We start from the raw sequence: 17,692 nt of genomic DNA on the forward strand, positions 1-17,692 counted from the left end.
TTTTGCATTCTGTAGGGTGTCTGAGTGACAGCATCCTTTGCCTTACTGAAGGATTTGAGTTTTGTGGAGTCCCATTTATTAATTATTTATCTTAATGCCTGCAGTGTTGGTGTTCTGTTTCTAAAGCTTTCTTCTGTACTAATATGTTTAGGGCTATTTCCTACTTTCTTTTAGGTATGTCTGATTTTAAGTTGAGATCTTTGATTTGCTTGGACTTGAGTTTTGTTCAGACTGATAAATATGGACCTATTTGCATTCTTTTACATGCAGAAATCCAGTTTGACCAGCACTATTTGTTAAAGATGCTGTATTTTTTCTAGTGTATATTTTTTAATCCTTTATTAAAAATATGATGTCAATAGGTATGAATTTCTGTCTAGGCTATTAATTCAATTCCATTGATCATTGTGTCTGTTTTTTATACTAACACCATGAGGTTTTCATTACTATATCTCTGTAATTTTACAGAGATATCCCTGACATCAGGGATGATAGTATCTCCTCAGTTGTTTGACTATTCCAGATTGTTTTAGCTATCTTGGGTTTTATGATGTTCCATACAAAGTTGGGAATCATCCTTTCAAGGTCTGTAAAGAAATGCCTTGAAAGTTTGATGGGGGTTGAATTGGTAATGTAAATTGGTAGTGTACTGGCTAGTTTTGTGTGTCAACTTGACACAGGCTGGAGTTATCACAGAAGGGAGCCTCAGTTGGGGAAGTGCCTCCATGAGGTCCGGCTGTGGGGCATTTTCTCAATAAGTAATCAAGGGGGTAGGGCCCCTTGTGGGTGGTGCCATCCCTGGGCTGGAGGTCTTAGGCTCTATAAGAGAGCAGGCTGAGCAAACCAGGAGAAGCAAGCCAGTAAGCAACATCCCTCCATGGCCTCTGCATCAGCTCCTGCTTCCTGACTTGCTTGAGTTCCAGTCCTGACTTCCTTTGGTGATGAACAGCCATGTGGAAGTAAGCCAAATAAACCCTTTCCTCTCCACTTGCTTCTTGGTCATGATGTTGTGCAGGAATAGAAACCCTGGCTAAGACAGGTAGGATGGACTTTTTTCACTGTGTTAATCCTACTGATCCATGAGCTTGGGAAATTATTCCAAGTTTTAGTATCTTCTTTTTTTCTTTCTTCAAAAATTTAAGGTTTTTATCATAAAAGTCTTTCACTTGCTTGGTTAGAGTTGCCTCAAGATATTTTATACTATAAATTTCCTTTAGCATGTTTATGTATGGTTTTTGTATCCTTAATCTTTCTTGAATTTGTATCATGGAGAAATGTTGGATTTTTTTCAAAGGCTGTCATTTTTTTTTCATAATGAAATTATCATTTTCTCCTTTCATTTTATTTGTGGTGGATTACACTCATTCATTTTCATATATTGAACCATCCCTGCATCTCTGGGATGAAGCCTACTTGGCCGTGGTAGATGATCTTTTTTGTGGTGTGATTGGATGTGGGATCTGTGTCTCTCTGCTGCAGTCTGGAGCTCTCTACTGCTGAGGACTGGAGCTGCACAGCACATTAGTTAAAAGGAGGCAATGCATAAGTGAGATTTTTTATTATAGGAAAGAGAAAATATAGGAAGGCTGGTCATATAGAGAGAAAGAAAGGAGAGGAAGGAGAGGAGAAGAGAAGGAGAGAGAGATAAAGGAAAGAAAGGAAGTAAGAGAGCAAGAGAGAGGAAGAAGGCAAGAAGGTAAGAGAGAGGGGAGGGGGCGAACCACCCCTTATACTGTGTGATGCATGGCTATCTGTCTGTGGGCCATGCCTAGCTTTGGTTAGATGACTGGGGGTAGGGTACATCTAGAATGCTGGGAGCTTGGGGCATTGTCTACCTGACAGAGCACACATCTCCTGTTGGGGAGGCTGTGAGAGGTTGGGATTGAAACAGCAGCCAAGGACTCAGTAGTTCTGGCCGAACACCTTCTGTCCTTTGCAGGCAAAGATATTGCCAACTGGGTCATTGGGGTTCAGACCTGTTACTTGACTGGACCTAGGTTGCCTGAACAGACAACCCTTGGATTTTGTTTCCCCTACACTTTGATTTTGTTTGCAAATATTTTATTGAGTATTTCTGTATATATGTTCATAAAAGAAATTGGTCTGTTTTGTTGTTGTTGAGTTTGTAAGTAGTTCATATATCATGTAACTGTTGCCTCATAAAATGAATTTGGCAATGTTCATTTGGATTCTATCCAGTGGAAAAATTTGAGTAGTATTGGCCTTAACTCTTCTGTGAAAGTCTGGTAGAATTCACTAGAACCATTTGGCATTGATTTTGATTTTTTGGTTGGTTGGTGGACTTTTAACGACCACTTCTTTTTCACCAGGGGTTATAGAGTTATTTAAGTTGTTTACTTAATCTTGAATTAACTTTGGTAAGTGGTACCTATTGAGAAAACTATCCATATTGTTTAGGCTTTCAATTTGGTGGGGCACAGATTTTAAAAGTATGTCCTTATGAGTCTCTAAATTTTCTCAATGTCTGTTGTTATGCCCTGCTTTTCATTTCTGATTTTATTAATTTGGATATTCTTTCTGTCTTGCAGTGAGTTTTGTTAAGTGTCTATCTTATTGATATTCTCAACGAACCAATTCTTTGTTTCAATGATTCTTTGTATTGTTCTCCTTGTTTCTATTTTATTGATTTCAGCCCTCAGTTTGATTATTTCCTGACATCTACCCCTCTTGGGTGCATTCACTTCTTTTGGTTCTAGAGCCATCTGGAGTGCTGTTAAAATTCGAATATGTGGATCAGCTATTCTTCCAGTTTCCATCTGTGCCTGGAGCTGATCTTGTGCCACAGAGTTCCAACCCAAATACTGAAGGGAGAGAGTGGGTCTCCTAAGAGTGCTGACAAGCCTGTGAGCACAGGTAAGATCTGCTCCAAGGGACCTGCCCAGAGAACTCAGGACACAGGAATGTAGGAGCAGCCTGGGACAGGATCCTTCTGGTTTCAGTCTGTGCCCAGAGCTGACCCTGTGCCACAGCTCTCCATACCCAAATTCCCCCCTGAGAAAACTGGTTTTCCAGAAGTACTGACATAGGTCTACAGGAGGGACAACCCACAGTCAGACACAGCAAGACCAGCTAAAACCAAAGATAATCAAATGGCGAGAGGCAAGGGCAAGAACAGAAGCAACAGAAACCAAGGCTACTTGGCATCATCAAAAACTAGTTCTTCCACCACAGTGAACCCTGGATTCTCCAACATACCAAAAAAACAAGAGTTTGGTTTAAAATTATATCTCATGGTGATGATAGGAAATTTTTTTTTCTTTTTTCAAGATAGGGTTTCTCTCTATAGCCCTAGCTGTCCTAGAACTCACTCTGTAGACCAGGCTGGCCTCGAACTCAGAGATCCACCTGCCTCTGCCTCGCAAGTGCTGGGATTAAAGGCGTGTGCCACCACTGCCCATCGATGATAGGGAATTTTAAGAAGGACATAAATAGTTCCCTTAAAGAAATGCAGGAGAACACAGGTAAACAGCTAGAAGCACTTAAAGAGGAAACACAAAAATCTCTTAAAGAATTACAGGGGGTGCATGCCTTTAATCCCAGCACTTGGGAGGCATAGGCAGGCAGATTTCTGAGTTCAAGGCCAGCTTGATTTACAGAGTGAGATCCAGGACAGCCAGGGCTACACAGAGAAACCCTGTCTCCAAAACCAACAAATAAAAACAAAAAAAGAATTACAAGAAAAACACAACCAAACAGGTGAAGGAATTGAACAAAAACATCCAGGATCTAAAAATAGAAATAGAAACAATAAAGAAATCATAAAAGGAGGCAACCCTGGAAATAGAAAACCTAGGAAAGAGATTATGAGTCATAGATGCAATCATCACCAACAGAATACAAGAGATAGAAGAGAGAATCTGAGGTGCAGAAGATACCATAGAAAACATTGACAGAACAGTTAAAGAAAATGCAAAATGCAAAAAGCTCCTATCCCAAAACACCCAGGAAATCCAGGACACAATGAGAAGACCAAAGTTAAGGAAAATAGGTATAGAAGAGAGTAAAGATTCCCAATTTAAGGGGCTGGTAAATATCTTCAACAAAATTTTAGAAGAAAACTTCCCTAACCTAAAGAAAAAGATGCCCCTAAACATACAAGAAGCTTACAGAATTCCAAATAGATTGGACAAGAAAAGAAATTCCTCATATCATATAATAATCAAAATACCAAATGCACTAAACAAAGAAAGAATATTAAAAGCAATAAGGGGAAAAGGTCAAGTAGCATATAAAGGCAGACCTATCAGAATTATACCAGACTTCTCGCCAGAGACTATGAAAGCTAGAAGATCCTGGGCAGATGTCATATAGACTGTAAGACAGCCCAGACTATTATACTCAGCAAATTCTCAATTACCTTAGATGCAGAAACCAGAATATTCTATGACTCAACCAAATTTACACAATATCTTTCTACAAATCCAACCCTACAAAGGATAATAAATGGAAAACGCCAATACAAGGAGGGAAACTACAGCCTAGAAAAAGCAAGAAAGTAACCTTCTTTCAATAAACCCAAAAGAAGATAGCCACACAAACATAAAAATAACATCAAAAATAACAGGAAGCAACAATCACTATTCCTTAATATCTCTTAACATCAATTGACTCAATTTCCCAATAATAAGACATAGAAAAACAGACTGGATACTTAAACAGGATACAGCATTTTGCTGCATACAGGAAATGCATCTCAAAGTGTCAAAGACAGAGTAAGCCCTTTACTTCAGAGTAAAGGGCTTGAAAACAATTTTCCAAGCACTTGGTCCCAAGAAACAAGCTGGAGTAGCCATTCTAAAACCAAATTGCCACACCCACTCCAATGAAGTCTTGTAATGAGCCCAAAAGCTTAGCCACAGATCAGAGGCAAAAGCTTCAAAGGAAGCCAGTCTCTTGGAGTTCATTCATGGCATCAGAGGTTGCCCAGACATGTCCTTCTGAACTTGTGTGCTAGGTGTCCACCAAGATATGATTTACTAATAGCTAGACAAAATTGGACATTGCTCTCTGACCTTTACCAATATTCCAACATCTTATCCAAACCCTGGCTTGGAGTTTCATAAAGAATGTTACCCATCCAGACTAATTGCCTCTGGCATTGTTAGATAGATAATAAAGGGGGTAGGGTATTGAAGCTTACAGAATGGGAAACTTATCCCAGGGCAAGGTCAAGTGGAATCCTCATTTTCAGTCACATAGGGCAGCTGAGCCACTCCTGTGAATTAGCAAGAATGAGACTTCTGAGACATGTCTCTATTAGCCCGAAGATTAGCATAGTGGGCATTTTACTAAGGATGCACTGGACCTTGAGCTGAGTGTGTGTGTGTGTGTGTGTGTGTGTGTGTATGAGAGAGAGAGAGAGAGAGAGAGAGAGAGAGAGGGAGGGAGGGAGGGAGGGAGGGAGAGAGAGACAGTGTATGTCAGTCAGCAGCAGAGATTCAAGATAGAACATTCAAGACTTAAGCCTCATGTGGTCTGCAGCCCCCCCTGGGCCCAGAGCGCTCGGGCCCCAGGGGGTGCAGTACCTTGTCTAGAAGAGGTAGCTGCTTTAGACCCAGTGTGTATTAGATGGCCTCAGATATACCTCAACCGCTGAGCTGGCAGATTTTTCATTTCTCTTTTGTAATGACTGTAAAAGTCTGATGCCATTTTTGAGAAATACACTCAGATTCAGCACTTCCTTGTGTCTACTCTGTTTGTCACCCACCAAATTTTTTGCCTACCTGACCAGAACTCTAATCTTGTGGAACAAGGGATTCCTGTAGCGAATGCAGTCTGTGGCATCAAATAAAATCTACTTTCAAACAAAAGTTATCAAAAAGGATAAGTAAGGACAGTTCATACTCATGAAAGGAAAAATCTACCAAGATGAACTCTCAGTTCTGAACATCTATGCTCCAAATGCAAGGGTAACCATATTCATAAAAGAAACTTTACTAAAGCTCAAAGCACACATTGCATCTCACACAATAATAGTGGGTGACTTCAACACCCCACACTCATCAATGGACAGGTCATGGAAACACAATCTAAACAAAGACACAGTGAAACTGACAGAAATTATAAACCAAATGGATTTAGAAAATATGAATAGAACATTTCATCCTGAAACAAAAGAATATACCTTCTTAGCACCTCATGGAACCATCTCTAAAATTGACCATATAATTGGCCAAAAATGAGCCTCAACAGATACAAGAAGGTTGAAATAATTACATGCACCCTATCAGATCACTACAGATTAAGGCTGGTCTTCAATAGCAACAAAAACAACAGAAAGCCTACATACCCATGGAAGCTGAACAACACTCTACTCAATGATAACTTGGTCAAGGAAGAAATAAAGAAAGAAGTTACAGACTTTTTAGAGTTTAATGAAAATGAAGGGACAACATACCCAAACTTATGGGACACAATGAAAACACTGGTAAGAGGAAAACTCATAGCTCTGAGTGCCTCCAAAAAGAAACTAGATAGAGCATACACTAGTAGCTTAACAGTATATCTGAAAGCTCTAGAACAAAAAGAGGCAAATACACCCAAAAAGAGTAGACAGCAGGAAATAATCAAACTCAGGGCTGAAATGAACCATCCCATCATGTTAAAGTCTTTTAAAGATCAGAAATTCAAGGCCCATACCTAAACATATTAAAGGCAATATACAGCAAACCAACAGCCAACATTAAACTAAATGGAGAAAAACTTGAAGCAATTCCACTAAAATCAGGGACTAGACAAGGCTGCCCTCTCTCTTACTATCTATTTAATATAGTACTTGAAGATCTAGCTAGAGCAATTAGACCACAAAAGGAGGTCAAAGGGATACAAATTGGTAAGGAAGAAGTCAAAATATCACTATTTGCAGATGATATGATAGTATACTTTAGTGACACCCAAAACTCCACCAGAAAACTCCTACAGCTTCAGCAAAGTAACTGAATGTAAAATTAACTCAAACAAATCTGTAGCTTTCTTATACTCAAAGGATAAACAGGCTGAGAAAGAAATCCAGGAAAGGACATCCTTCATAATATTCACAAACGTAAAGTATCTTGGTGTGACTCTAATGAAACAAGTGACAGATCTATATCACAAAAACTTCAAGTCTCTGAAGAAAGAAATTGAAGAAGACCTCAGAAGATGGAATGATCTCCCATGCTTGTGGATTGGCAGGATTAATATAGTAAAAATGACCATCTTGCTAAAAGCAATATATTGTTTCAATGTAATCACCCTCAAAATTCCAACTCAATTCTTCATAGAGGTAGAAAGAGCAATTCTCAAATTCATTTGGAATAACAAAATATGCAGGATAGCCAAAACTATTCTCAACAATAAAGGAACTACTAGTGGAATCACCATCCCTGACCTCAAGCTGTATTACAGAGGAATAGTGATAAAAACTGCATGGTATTGGTACAGTGAAAGGCAGGTAGATCAATGGAATAGAATTGAAGACCCAGAAATGAACCCACACAACTATGGTTACTTGATCTTTGACAAAGGAGCTAAAACCATCCAGTGGAGAAAAGACAGCATTTTCAACAAATGGTGCTGATTAACAATCAACAGGTAGTAAAATGCAAACTGATCCACATTCTTATCTCCCTGTGCAAAGTTCAAGTTAAAGTGAATCAAGGACCTTCACATAAAATCAGATACACTGAGTCTAATAGAAGAGAAATTGAGGAAGAGCCTCAAACACATGGGTACAGGGGAAAAGTTCCTGGAAAAAACACCATTAGCTTATGCTCTAAGATCAAGAATTGACAAATGGACCTCATAAAATTGCAAAGCATCTGCAAGACAAAGGACACTGTTAGTAGGACAAAATGGCAACCAACAGATTGGGAAAATATCTTTACCAGTACTACATCTGATAGAGGGCTAATATCCAATATATACAAAGAATTCAAGAAGATAGACTCCAGAGAACCAAATAACCCTATTTTTTATTGGATATTTTCTTCATTTATATGTCAAATGATATCTCCTTTCCTGGTTTCCCTCTGAATAAAAGAAAAACTAAACTAAACTAAACTAAAATTTAATTAAATTAAAAAAAACCCTGTTTCCTCCCCCTGCTTATCACCCCACCCTCTCCCACTTCCTGGCCATGGCATTCCCCTACACTGGGGCATAGAACCTTCACAGGACCAAGGGCCTCTCCTCCCATTGATGACCAACTAGGCCATCCTCTGCTATACATATGCTGCTGGAGCCATTAGTCCCACTCTGTGTACTCTTTGCTTTGTGGTTTAGTCTCTGAGAACTCTGGGATTGTAAGCTGGTACAACTACTCTGGAAATCATTTTGGCGGTTCCTCCAGAAATTGGACAATGTGCTACCAGAAGACCCAGTTATACCACTCCTGGGCATATACCCAGAAGATGCTCCAACATGTCATAAGAACACATACTCCACTATGTTCATAGCAGCATTATTTATAATAGTCAGAAACTGGAAACAACCCAGATGTCCCTCAACAGAGGAATGGATACAGAAAATGTGGTACATCTATACAATGGAGTACTACTTAGCTATTAAAAACAATGTATTTATAAAATTCTTAGGGAAATGGATGGATCTGGAGAATATCACCCTGAGTGAAGAGTGAAGTAACCCAATCACAAAAGTACAAACATGGTATGCACTCTCTGATAAGTGGATATTAGCCCAGAAGATTGGAATACCCAACAATACAATCCACAAACCCCAGAAACTCAAGAAGAAGGAAGACCAAAGTGTGGATATTTCGTTCCTTCTTAAAAGGAGGAACAAAATACCCATGGAAGGATTTTCAGAGACAAACTATGGAGCAGAGACTGAAGAAAGGACAGTCCAGAGACTGTTCCACCTAGGAATCCTTCCCATATTCAATCATCAAATCCAGACACAACTGTGGATGCCAGCTAGTAGTACTGGCTGACAGGAGCCTGATATAGCTGTCTTCTGAGAGGCTCTGCCAATGTCTGACTAATACAGAAGTAGAGGCTCACAGTCATCCATTGGACTGAGCAAAGATCCTCAATGTAGGAACTAAAGAAAGGACCCAAGGGGCTGAAGGGTTTGCAGCCTCTTAGGACGAACAACAATATGAACTAACAAATAACCCTATATAAAAATGAGGAACAGAACTTTCACAGGGCCAAGGGCCTCTCCTCCCATTGATGATTGACTTTGCAGTCCTCTACTATACCAATGCTGCCAAAACAATCAGTCCCACCATGTATACTCCTTGGTTGGTGGTTGAGACCCTGGGAGCTCTGAGGACACTAGTTAATTCATAGTGTTGTTCATCCTAAGAGGCTGCAAACCCTTAAGCTGCTTTGGTCCTCTTTCTAACTGCCAGGGCCAATAAGTGGGAGAGGGTGGGGTGGCAAGCAGGGGTAGGGGGAGGCAACAGGGGTCTGTCCTTGTTGGTTTGCTTTGTTTTGTTTTGTTTTGTTTTTGAGGGGAAACTGGGAAAGGAGAAATTATACATCATGTAAATAAAGAAAATATCTAGTAAAAAAATGAGGACCAGAGCTAAACAATGAATTCTCAACTGAGGAGACTCGAAGACCTTGGAAACACCTAAAGAAATGTTTAACATCCTGAGTAATGAGGGAAATGCAGATCAAAACAACCCTGAGATTTCACCTCACACCATTCAGAACGGCTAAGATAAAAAACTCAGGTGACAGCAGAGACTGGTGAGAATGTGGAGAAAGGAACACTCCTCCATTGCTGGTGGGATTGCAAGATGGTACAACCACTTTGGAAATTAGTCTGTTGGTTCCTCAGAAAATTGGGCATAGTACTACCTAAGGACCCAGCAGTACCACTCCTGGGCATATACCCAGAAGATGCTCCAACATGTCATAAGAACACATGCTCCATTATATTCATGGCAACCATATTTATAATAGCCTCATGCTGGAGAAAACACAGATGTCCTTCAACAGAGGAATGGATACAGAAAATGTGGTACATTTATACAATGGAATACTACTCAGCTATTAAAAAGAATGAGGAGAGGTCCTTGGTCCTATGAAGGCTCAACAGATGCCCCAGTGTAGGAGAAGTGAGGGTGGGGATGTGGGAGTGGGTGGGTAGGTGGAGGATCAGCCTCATAGAAGCAGGGGGAGGGAGGATGGGATAGGGTGTTTTGGGGGTGGAGGAACCGGGAATGGGGATAACATTTGAAATGTAAATAAAGAAAATATCCAATAAAAAATAAAACAAAGCAAAGACTTCATGAAATTCACAGGCAAATGGATGGAACTTGAGAATACCATCCTGAGTGAGGTGACAAAGGAACAAATATGGTATGTTCTCACTGATAAGTGGATATTAGCCCAAAAGTTCAGAAGGTATTTGAAGTCTCCCCTTATCATCAGCATGTGAGGATCAATATGTGATTTAAGAGCTGTATTAGTGTTTCTTTTACAAATGTGGTTGTCTTTGCCTCCCAAGGACTAAACCACCAACCAAAGAGTATTCATGGGTGGGTTCATGGCTCCTGCTACATATGTAGCAGAAAACTGCTGTATCTGGCATTAATGGGAGGAGAGGAGCTTGGTCCTGTGGAGGTTTGTTGCCCAGCAAAGAGGGACTGCTGGAGGGGTGACCCAAGAGTGGGTAGGTGGGAGGGGGAGCACCCTCTTAGAGGCAAAGGGGAGATGAGGTGGGGAAGTTGTGGAGGGGAAACTGAGAAGGGGGACAACATTTGAAATGTAAATAAATAAAAATAAGAGAGAGATTTGAAAGTCATCTTGGTGGATTTTTTTCTTCAATGAGTATAAAGTGTCTTTCCCCATATCTTGTGATTAATTTTGTTTTGAAGTGTATTTTGCTAGGTATTAAAATGGCTACATCAGCTTCCTTCTTAGGTATGTTTACTTGGAATATCTTTTTCTGACCCTTTACCCCGAGATAATGTCTATCTTAGATGTTGAAGTATGTTTCTTGTATATAGCAGAAGGATGAACCTGTTTTCACAACCATTCTGTTATTTTGAGTCTTTATTGGGGAATGAGACCATTGATGTTAACAGATATCAATGACCAATGACTGTTAATTCCTGTTATTTGTTGTCATCGTTGTTTTTAGTGGTGGTGGGTGTATTCATGTGAGCAATTCCCTTCTTATGGTTTAGCCAATGTGAGATTATTTTTCTTTGTTTTCGTGGGTATCATAAGCCTCTTTGGGTTAGAGTTTTCCTTTTAGTGCCTTCTATAGGGCTGGGTTTGTAGATATTTAAAACTTTAACACAGGCTATTTTATATTTTCCATCTATAGTGATGGAGGGTTTTGCTTTAGAGTCTAGACTGAGAAGTCATGTGTAATTCTGATAGGTCTGCCATCTTATGCTACTTGGCCTTTTTCCCTTGAGACTTTTAATATTTTTTCTCCTATACATTTAGTATTTTGATTATTATGGGAAATTGCACTTTCAATCTAATCAGTGTTCTATATTCTACTTGTACCTTTATAGGTATCTCCTTCTTTAGGTTAGGAAAAATTTCTTCTAGAATTTTGTTGAAAATGTTTTCATGGCCTTTGCTCTTGAAGTCTTTTCCATTATTCTTCTATTCCTATTTCTCTTAGGTTTGGTTTTTCATACTGTCCTAGATATCCTGGATGCTTTGTGTCAGGAATTTTTTAATTTAGCACTTTCTTTGACTATTGTATCCATTTCTTTTATCACATTTTTAAATTCTTGAGATTCTCTGTTGTATTCTGTTTGTGAAGCTTGTATATGTAGTTCCTGTTCACATTCTTAAATTTTTCATGTGTTTATGTGTGTGCGTATGTTTTGCTTCTACTTCCACTTTCAGGAATTTAACAGTTTTATTCATTTCTTTCAAGTGTTTTTGCCCCCTGCCAGGCTCTTTTTTAGGGATCTACTCATTTCCTCCAGTTATTTGTTTACATTTTCCTGGTTTTCTTTAAGAGATTTATTAATTTCCTTTTTAAGGACCTCTAGCATCTTCATCTACTCAATTTTAAGGTAGTTTTCTTTAGCTATGTTGGAATATTCAATGCTGGTTGTGGTAAGATAGCCAGCCAGACATATTGCCCTGGCTGCTGTTTATTGTGTTGTTTTGTTGGCGTTTAGGCATCTGGGTTTGGAGTGATTATAAGTCTAGGTGCTGATTTCTGAGATTGTCTTTGTTGAGTGAATGTTTTGTTTCTTGGTTTCTGCTTCCCCTCTGGATTTTTAGAGATTATATTGCCTGCGTATTGCCTGTTTTACTAGCTTGCGTGACTGGTATGTTCACAGGGAATGTTTGCTGGGAGGCTGGGAGAAGAGGGAGCCAGCAGTGATTGTCTGTGGGATCCACAAGAGGAGAGGAGAAGCAGGAAGGGAGGCTCCAGCTGTCTTGTTGAAGTGCTCTGAACAACTCTGAGGGTTGTGTTTCTGGAAGAGAGAGTATGGGAGGTTGCTGTCAGCCTATTTGGTCTTCTGGTAGGTGTAACTCATGGTTGAGCAGGGAGTGTTTGCCTGAGTTGGAGGGTGGGACATAGCAATTGGGGTGGAGGGCAGGGGCATGGCCTGTGAGATTCACAGGTGGCATGGATGGGGGGGGAGGGAGGAGAGGCTGGTGTTCTGCTGCAGTTCTAAGGACAACTCTGACAATTGGGTCTTGGGGAACAGAGGGAAGAAGATCTGTGGGTGGCCTATCTGGTCCAGAATTTAGACATTTTTAAAATGAAAGAACAGTTGTAGAGAATATATAAATAAACATTTTTCTCTATTATGTGTTTTAAATTCCATTGGATCAATTGGTTGCTCATGTTGACTTTTTAAATACAAATGCAACAATTCTGCAAAAAACGAATTTTCTTGACAACATGCTGCTGAAACAGTTTTCACTGATATATGGAATCTTATATTCCACATTGACATTAGTATATGTGCTAATTACATATGGCATTTCAACTGCCTTTGTATTTTAGAACATGAGTGAAATTAAAAAAAAATAATTAGCCATGTCCTTGATTTCTTTTTTGAATTTTGTTCTTTTTATCTCAAAAATAAACATCATAAAGGTAGCATGTCTCTGAGCTAGATATCTCTGAGGGCTTGTTTGTCACTGCACAGTTTGGTGCATCTTCAGGGTGCAGTGTATAGAAGGATGAAAGTGGTACATATTTGAAAAGAGAAGCTATTTTCAGTCATGTATCTGTTACAATTCTCTGTTGTAGGCAGGAAAAAAAAAACGTGTTAAAGATTTGTTTTAACCAGAGGCGGGTATTGAAAAGAACAGTTGTCAAAGGACAGCAGGACCATTCATGTGGTGGGAGGGTCAAAGATATCTGTCATCACTTTTCATAAAGTTACAGCGACATTTGGTTGGGTATCCTGGTATGATGGAAAGGCCATGTGGAATTTGAGTTCATATGTGCACAGCTCATTCTGCTGTCCATTTTATCATTCAGTTTTGATCAGTCAGTGTCTTTATTGCCCAGATTTCATCACTTATCAAATGTTAGCAATATCCATTCACTAGAAATAGCTCAGATGTGTGTACAACAGTTAGTTTGACTCTTACTAAAATTATGTATCATTCCTTTTTTTCTCCTGAAAATTAAACCTCAAAGTTCAATGTCATCTCTCTCTCTCTCTCTCTCTCTCTCTCTCTCTCTCTCTCTATATATATATATATATATATATATATAAGCTGCACATATGTTCTGCTTTTTCTTTTTAATCAAATAAGAATCCCATAGTAGTTACTCCATCTTTGAAGCTTTAGAAAAATAGTGCTGGGAAGCCTGGGCAGTGTTGAAACATGGTCAAAAGAATGATATATGGTTAGGCTGGAGAAATGGCTCAGTGGTTAAGAGCACAGACTGTTCTTCTGAAGGTCCTGAGTTCAAATCCCAGCAACCACATGGTGGCTCACAACCATCCCTAATGATGGGGTGTCTGAAAACACCTACAGTGCACTTACATATAATAAATAAAATAAATCTTTGGGGTGGAGCAAGCGGGGCCAGAGAGAGAAGAAATGAACAAAATGTAATTATTTAATAATTTCAAGAATGATGTATGGTGAACAATGTCTAGGGGAACTGTGGGGAGGCTCCAGGAAAAAAGGCAGAGGGCCTTTACCTAAGGTGCATTTTGTTCCCTAGTTTGCTCTTCAATGTGCTTTCATGGCTCCAGTGACAAACATCTACTTTCAGTTTATAAGACATGTTTACTTTTGCTGAATGTCAGAACATAGCTATAGAATAAAGTCTGGTCAGTGTGCCCTAAATCTGGATGTGGCTGTCTCCCTTGCTTTCATGCTTTTAAATTAGTCTGTCCTGAGGAAGTTCTGGAAAAGGCTGCTCTGTTAATATTTACTGTGGCTTACTGACACATTTATTTGCATGTTTTTTCTGATTGTGTTTTTTTGAACTGAGACAACCTTCCTTGGATCAATGCTTTGTTTGTTACATTTGTGTATAGAAGTATACTGAAAATGAAGTAAGGCTCTCTTCAACAATAGCTTGTAGTTAGCCCCATTCTTCCAGAGTCTCAGGTCTGCATAGGTTGGCTGAAAGCTGACAGGCAATTCTTTGCCGATCAGTTCTTTGTTTTTCTATTCGTTGTGTTTTATTTAAATAATCTAACATTCTTAGTGTGGATGTCATTCTTTAATATTAAGTTAAATATGTCACCTAAATCCATGTAACATTTTTATGTTCTTTTTATACCAAAATGTTAGCTTAACAAAAAATATTTTTCCTTTAATCATTAACATCAAACACCACTGGAGACCATTGAGGTAGTTTCCAAATTTCTCTTAAAGTTCCTACAGAATCTTCCTACCCTTGCCTTTTCCCCTTCTCCTATTGGTAAATACTATTGCCACGGTTATTTGCTGTGCATCACTTGAGTGCTGCTTGGTTGAGTCACTTGTGAGCAAAGCGGACTTCATTCAGACAGAAGCTTTAACTCAGGTTAGTATTTTTCCATCACTATCTGATAGGATCACTACAGCTTCACACCCCAGAGGTGTTCGACATCTTAACAGTCCTTAAAAAAAGAAAAGACCCTTCTCTCACCCTTACTTCCTTTTACTTCTTCATCCTAAGACGAAACTGCTTTCACCCTCCAATTCATTCTAAACAGTACCTGTGTTAAGTGGAAACTTCTGGGCCCTTTGAAAAGTCAGTTGTGACAGATGGTGTTTTACTAAAGCAGACATGTGAAGGAGTGCTTTGCTGAAGGGGACACGAGTGAAAGAATGTTTTGCTAAGGCAAGCACATGAAAGGATGTGTGATAAAGGACTCTTCACTAATGACACACATGCATTGGTTCACTTTACATGAATTGTTGAGCTCCATTTGTTGTGACTCCATAGATAGAAACACCAGAAATCTTTGGGTGGTGTTCTGGTCGCTTCTTGCTTGCTTCTGAGGACCCAGGTTTATTGGTAGAGTGATGTCAGCTGATACAGACTCATGCTGAGGCAAGACACGTGCTGAGGTAAGACCCTGTGGAGGACACGTGATGCTTGGAGGGAGTAAAAGTAGGACTCAGTGGGCAGTGACAGAGGCTTGGCTCGCTTGCACAGCTAGCTTTGCAACACTTCTTGGTTTCACATCTTCCCTGATCTTCATTCCCTTGAGAGAGGCACAGCAAAGAACTTCTCCTGGCCTAATTGCTCCTGCTGACCATGCCGATTTGGCTGAGGCCTGGTTGTGTCTGCTAGGTCACGCCTCTACTACTGATTCGTGTCTGCTATCCTAACACTACTGAACTGGACTGCTGGTATATTTGTGAAGTGTTTGCAAGTAGATTGCGCTATTGTGGCTCAACTGTGAACTGAACTACTGATTTCCTGATAATGCAGATGGGGTTTGCTCCAAAGAATAATTTCTTTGTTTTTTTTTTTTTTAATTAGATATTTTCTTTATTTACATGTAAATTTCTCCTTTCCCAGTTTCCCCTCCAAAAAACAAAGAAACAAACAAAAACAACAAAAACAAACCTGTTGCCTCCCCCCTCTCCATGCCTGCCACCCCACCCTCTCCCACTTATTGGCCCTGGCATTCCTCTACACTGGGGCACAGAACCTTCACAGGGCCGAGGTCCTCTCCTCCTATTGATGATCGAATTTGCAGTCCTCTACTATACACATGCTGCCAGAACAATAAGACCCCTCCATGTGCAGTCCTTGGTTGGTGGTTGAGACCCTGGGAGCTCTGAGGGTACTAGTTAGTTCATATTGTTGTTCATCCTAAGGGGCTACAAACCCCTCAGCTCCATTGGTTCTTTCTCTAACCCTGTCTTGAAAAAAACAAAAAGCAAAACAAAACAAAGAAGTTAAAAAAATTGAATGTTAGAAATGTTAAAGCTTGTGACTTTCATTATACAAGAAGTAAATGGCAGATGTAAGATGTCAATGCAGATCTCCCTGATATCAAGAAGAAGTTTTCTTCTTATTTTGCTAAGTTAAAGAATTCCTAAAACATTGATTTACATAAGCACTTTAATATACCACTAGCTTATAGATATGTGACTGGAAGGGCATTCCAGATAGAACAAGCAGGGCATGTTTATTGCAACTTCTTGATAGTGTTGCAATAGAAGAGGCAGTGACCTTGAGGTGGCATCGAGGAGGGCCTCACTCCTGTTGATATCACCACTGCTGTAACTGGGATTTTCTTCAGCATCTGTGTTTACATTTCAGGAGTGGCTATATACTTTGTGGGGTCCCTTGTTCAAAATAAGGCTTTCAATGCAGCAATTGCAAAACATTAACCAAGTACAGGGTTATAGTGCCCATGAAATGGCCCAGCTAATAGAAGAAACAGATCAGCTATGCAGGGATTTCCCACTTGCTTTTAAAGACCCTTTTATAGGTCACATAAATTACAGCTCTAAGTCTGCTAATGTACCTATAAAAACTGCTAAAACGTATGCAGCTAGTTCACTTCAGAAGCACACAGGCCCAGTTTCTAAGTGTGTTCTTATTCTTACATATTTTAGGAGAAAATTACGGAACAGATGGGGCTATGGTTTTTGCTTTTCTCCATCATGAAATATTTTTTGGTATATAAAATCAACAACACACTGAATGAATTACATACATATATCCTAGATACATAGGTTTCAAATACGATCATATCATTTTCTCATATATTCCTTGATTGTACTTCCCATTCTTAACCACATCAGAGGGTATACTATTATAAATTTAGTATTTTGATATTCACATACGTTTTGGCTATACTTATATATGTTCCTAGAATAGCCAGTCTTATTTATTCCTGCAATAAATATTAATATGTATTAAATACCCACCGCATGTCCATAGTGCTCTGCACTCAGGCAGTGCAGCAAAGCTCAAAAGTTATTAGTATCAACAGAAATAATAAAACCATTCAAGTTTTATACATTTATTTTTAGTTTGCTTTTGTGGTACGCAGGCAAACATATACTATAAATAGAGAAATGTGTCATGTTTTTGGATATGAAGTCTTATCACCAATATGTCAATTTTCCCAAAGTTTATTTATAAATTTAATGAGGTTTAAGAGAAAAATGCCAATTTCCCTCCTCCGTCCTGGAACCAGTATGATGGTTTTAAAAAGCATCTAAATTAGAAATAATGGTTGCAAGGACTGCACATAGAGGGGTCTGATTGTTCAAGCAGCATGTGTATGGTAGAGGATTGCAAAATC

Source organism: Mastomys coucha, unplaced genomic scaffold (genome assembly GCF_008632895.1).
Source record: "Mastomys coucha isolate ucsf_1 unplaced genomic scaffold, UCSF_Mcou_1 pScaffold15, whole genome shotgun sequence".
Taxonomy (NCBI): domain Eukaryota; kingdom Metazoa; phylum Chordata; class Mammalia; order Rodentia; family Muridae; genus Mastomys; species Mastomys coucha.